General features: G+C 44.5%; 1 long non-coding RNA gene across 4 annotated transcripts in view; it reads left to right on the top strand.

Annotated features, from left to right (window-relative positions):
- The first annotated feature begins 1,611 nt into the window (after positions 1 to 1,611).
- The window catches only part of LOC107989809 (uncharacterized), an 11,473-nt gene continuing 8,011 nt past the window's right edge, over positions 1,612 to 5,073 (top strand). For 3 of the 4 annotated variants that reach the window (XR_003052142.1, XR_003052141.1, XR_003052140.1), the window contains exons 1-5: positions 1,612 to 2,004; positions 2,084 to 2,241; positions 2,553 to 2,655; positions 2,840 to 2,895; positions 3,296 to 3,454. This is a non-coding gene — a long non-coding RNA (uncharacterized LOC107989809). Of the gene's footprint in view, positions 2,005 to 2,083; positions 2,242 to 2,552; positions 2,656 to 2,839; positions 2,896 to 3,295; positions 3,891 to 5,073 lie in introns of those variants that run through there. The other variant, XR_001761332.2, reaches the window with a different exon arrangement.

Raw genomic sequence — 5,073 nt, 5'->3', positions numbered from 1 at the left:
AGGGGGGGGGGGGGGGGAGGGGGGGAGGGGATGGGCATAAAAGAGGAGAAGGGTAGAGACCTCTCCTATAAATGTTTCAAGAATGTCCCCCCACCCCCTCTTTCTGGGTCAGAAATGTCTTTGTGTGGTGCCATAGCGACGGCTGGTGTGTTGGCGGAAGCTGATGTCATTGTGGGCTCCGCTCTCAAAAGAGAAACCAGCATCTGACCGGAGGATCAGGAAATGAGACCTGCTGTGTACACATGCTGACTGTGGAGGGTTCACACACTCACTAACATATAGGATGTACTTGAATGCATCTGTGACAAGATTCATATTAAGTTTGAAGTCTGAACCCAAGTCAGCAGGACATGAAGTTTGAGTCACTGACACCTTGATAATAATATTTTCTATGATTATTGTTATTAATCTTATTATTATTACAGGGCGTCCTCTGTTTATCCTCAACCTTTGGTGTTTTGTTGTTATGTCGTTTGCAAACACATGAAAGCAGGCTGTTTTTCCCGAGGCCTTCACTGTGTTTGTGTTTTATTTGCTCAGTACCTATTAATGGGCTTTCATCTCCATGTTATTAATGCTAATAGGCCGTTAGCGAGAACCAGATTTTGAGAAAAGTACCATGAACAATTTCTTACATTCCAGGATCCATGGCCAGAGTTCTCTCTGAGGTAGAAGTAACCCTGGCTGGAAGTCCATCGCTTTCATTCCCCCATTCTTCACACAGCATCACTTGTCCTTATCTGACCTTCTGTCTCCTCCCTCCTCTTTCTCCTCCCCCTCTGCCACTAAGTCAGTTTCAGGACAGCTTTGACTGATGACAGGGTCTCAAGGTGAGGCCGGGATTCTGATTATGAAACCAAGCAGCAAGTCATGCACTAAATTGCTCCTTCACACACTGCAGTGTCCGGTGGATGATATGTAAATGTATTTATGTACTTTGACAGACGATTATGCAGACGCAGAGAACGTTGTACAGTGTACACATAAAGAAGGAGAAGGGTACAAACATCAGGAATTTAAGGATTACTGCGATCTGCTGCAGTCAGCCCAAAGTAATCAGGCCGATCCAGAACCTTCCGGCAGAACTGGCAGCAGCGCTGCATGGATTTCCCATTTGAACGAGGGTTTTGGTTTATCATCAACTAGGATGCTGCCATGTTTTACTGCGGAGTGAACACTGTGTTCGGAGCTCGTCGTGCTGTAATCAATTCAGTTTGTAGGGACATAAAACGGGCTCGGATTTCAAGAACGTGACTGCTTGGGCAGAATGAGACGCTCACTTGTTAACACGTCCCAGTGTTTTTCTTTCCTGACGCTGCAAATCTGGATGGGATCTATAATTCAAAAGATTTGCAGGGATTAAAACTGCATCTGTGCAATATATACAAGTGTGAAGAGAAAAGGCTGACTGCAGTGCTTTGTTCGCTCTTGTTCTTTGCCATTTACTCGCTAATTAAGTTCCCTGAAATAAAGGTTCTTTAATGCGTGCAGCAGAGGAAAGATGAAAAAGTTTGTGCAGAAGACTGCACCGACAACCACTGCTGCACCACTGTGACTGCACCGACAACCACTGCTGCACCTATTTGTGCAGAAGACCACCGACAACCACTGCTGCACCAACGGGCTTCATCTGACACTGATGAATAGAAGACATGTACGAGACTTTAATCAAGAATATACGATATAATATTGTATGATAAAAATATGTTATTTTCCATTTGTTGATTAAAACAACAGCCGAAGCTACAAATCATGAGATCCCTTATTAAATCTTACCTCAAATGACCCAAACAGTGTGTGATGGTCCGGTTATTTATGACATTAATTCATAAGCTCGTAGTCAAATGGCTGAATGCCAACACCTGGGTTAAATTAAGGAGTCATTTCTGCTGGATGTGAACCAGGTTTTGGCCATAAATATTTGATTGTCTGTGAGTGATGCAGCAGTTTTTATCTCTCAGTGAAAAGGTCACCAGTTCTCATCCTATATTTACAGCCTTCTCTGTATGTATGGGATTTTCCATGACTTTTTTAGTGTTTACTGCAACATTCAAAAACATTGTACTGTTCTGCTGTGTTCTAGAGCTGCTGTAGAGAGGCAGATGATCTGAGTTGATCTGCAGTGAGGAGCTGAGAGGAGGAGCAGTAATCAAGCAGATGAGGAGCAGGTGTGCAGTGAACAAAGACAGAAAAGAAGGGAATCAGTAAGAAATTCAAAGTGAAAAGATTGGGAATCAAATGGTAAGTCAACAAATTCTATACTATATCATCCAAAGATTGACTTCAATAACATTTAAAACGTGAACAATTAAATCCTGTTCAAATGATTGAATCTTTGTAGCATGTTTGCAGCACGGAGCGCCATCAAAAACGTCTTTGTCTCTTTAGATGAGACAAAAAAAACTGGTCATGTCCTGGTTTAAAAGACATCCATCTGAGTTCTACAAAGAAGGAATTGACTCTAAATGAAGACTTTATAGAGAAACACCTCTGTTTTTTATTTTCTATACTTTTCCAACATTGTTAACATGGCATTTGAATTTATCCATCAGGGACAAGTGAAAAGACGTTCCTGGGAAAGCTGAAGACGGTGTTCCTCCTCCTGGAATGGCTGTTCCTCGGGAGGCAGGACTGGTTGTTGCATTGAGAGCAGATGTAAGTGACATTCAGTAAATAATTGTTAAAGTAAAAGCATGAATGTTAGAATGTTGACTGACTTCACCAAAAAAAAAAAAACAACAAAAAAACAACTCAATCAGTCGTCCCAGCAGCTATTTTTAAAAGTTGTCTTGATCAGATACTTTTTCAAAGCTCTTTCTCTTTGTCATGTTTCTGTCAGGTGAAATATAAACCACCAAGACTGAAGAAAGGAGTGAAGGAGAGGAGACAGAGGAGGTAGGAACCGTCTTTATGGACGAAACATCTGCTCCTCGCTGCTTTATTTGTCCTCCTGTTTTCACTGTTTGGTCTCTGGTTTCACTTTTAATCTTGTCTGAGTGCTTCACTCCCCCTCCCCCTTACAACAAGAACACACACAGCACAAGGGCAAGTGTGTGTGTGTGTGTCTCAATCAGTCTCACCAGCTGCTGCAGGCAACTGATAAAAAGTTGTAATTAGAAATCTAAACAGAACATCTTTCCCCCGTTTTTATTCCAAACAAACACAGGACTGACAGAGTCATCAATCTTTCCTCCTCTTCTTTTCCTCTCTCTCTTTCAACTACTCCTCAAACACAGACAAATTCTCCCTCTCTCTCTCTCTTCCCCTTCTCCGTCTCTCACTGATGGGATGTCAGTGGTAGATTGTAGCCTATGGCTGCAGAGGCAGTGGAAGCTGTGAGTGAAAATCCTCCCTCGTGTTCAAATCATCGCAGCTGAGACCAAACTGCCTTTGGATTTTATTTCCGAGCCATAAAGAAATAATCATCAGGAAGAAGAGGGAACGTCGCAGCGAGGTGAGTTCAGGTTCCTGTTTGTGTTCTGCTCGTCTGACGTCTGTGTGAGCTGCGGTCCAGGTCACGACCTCATCACTCACCACCAGCACCAATGATATGATTTAAAATGTTTAACCTTGGACATGGATTCATCCTTTGACTGAACATGATCATTTGGTTCAGTGTCTTTATGACGAGGTCTTTGCTCTTTAACGTGAACCGGCTTTTGTTTCTTTCGTCTTTCTTCTTCTTGGTGTACGCCGTTGTTTGCCTTTAGTTATTGCACGCCAGCTGGTAGTGTAGATAATAGAAACAGGTTTGTTGGCTGCTTCACTGTACACACAAACATGAAGCCTTCCAAAAAGGCCTCTGGGCCACATGATGTCAGCTGGGAACTGGGCCAGGTTCAGTTTGGACCTCGGGCAGCTTCCATTCCTCCGCTGCATTGTTTAGTGATACCCCAGGGGGGGGGGGGGGGGGGGAGGGGGCAGGAAGGTTAGAGACAGAAGTAGTAGAGAGGGTCAATCAGAGACAGATTTCACCATCTGTGACAGAGTGCAGCTGAGTAAGACACACACACACACACACACACGGAGCGGCTGTGTCACCAAACAGAACTCTACTTTTGTTTCACAGCAGCTCACAGATGGGGCTCATTCAGGGAGAGTGTACACACCCCCACAGCCTGGGTGAGTGTGTGTCAGTGTTTTAGGGACCTGTTTACACACTGACTTTATGAGGGCTGGTCTTTGTTACTGCAGGAGAAGCTCCTTGAACTGATGATGAGTTTCTGAGGCAAAAACAAAATAAGGTTCGCTTCAGGGTAAAGTTAAGGTCAAAGAGCATTTCTCCAGTGTTTGTATGAGGGTGTGTGAGCACGGCACCCGTCTGTCCTCACCGTCAGACAGTCGGCGTCTCGCAGCCTGTAAAGAAGTATCACGCTCCGTTCTAACTAAAAAGATTATGTTAACCACAGAGCCAGTGTTCTGCAGCAGCTGACTTCCTGTTTCTTCATTCTGCTTCAAACTCCGAGCGTGTCTGAGTCGATGTCTTCAGATGCAGCTGCCAAGACGGGAAAGTCTGAAAATGGCAGCCTGTCACTCTGTATCAGGATTCACCCAGTCTCCGATGCTGTGGTCAGCTGTCGGACCACATGGTCCCTGGACTTAGTCACCACGCCTGCATATAATTATAGGCTGATTTATGAGCCTTGAAGGGCGATGACAAAGACTGGGATGTAGGTGGGGCTGTTTCCCATCAGGAATATGTCTTTCGATTGATCTGTCTGTGTGTGTGTAAAATCCAGAGGTGTTCTGAGATGACATCCTCGCCCCCTACTGTTCACTTTTGTAATGCAAAAGACTACAATTTTACACAGTTGTTTTCATATTATATTTAACCCTTGGACTCATTTACTCTGAGACAGAACTGACTGGTGTCGTATTAAAGTGGAGGCCCGGCTCCTCCGCCGGCCCGTCATACTCGACCATACATACGACCGGAGACGAAGGATGCATTTCATGTGCCTGATGTCAGAAAGCAGACAGCTGACTGGGCAGATGGGGGTGGGATTAAAGGGGGGGGGGGTAATGTTCCTCTGGGGGAAACCTAGGATTATCTCCCCCCTAAAAATGGTTTGG

This window comes from Cynoglossus semilaevis, chromosome 16 (genome assembly GCF_000523025.1).
Source record: "Cynoglossus semilaevis isolate Cse_v1.0 chromosome 16, Cse_v1.0, whole genome shotgun sequence".
NCBI classification, from domain to species: domain Eukaryota; kingdom Metazoa; phylum Chordata; class Actinopteri; order Pleuronectiformes; family Cynoglossidae; genus Cynoglossus; species Cynoglossus semilaevis.
The sequence above is the reverse complement of the archived record's forward strand: the minus strand, read 5'-3'. Positions and strand labels throughout refer to the sequence as shown.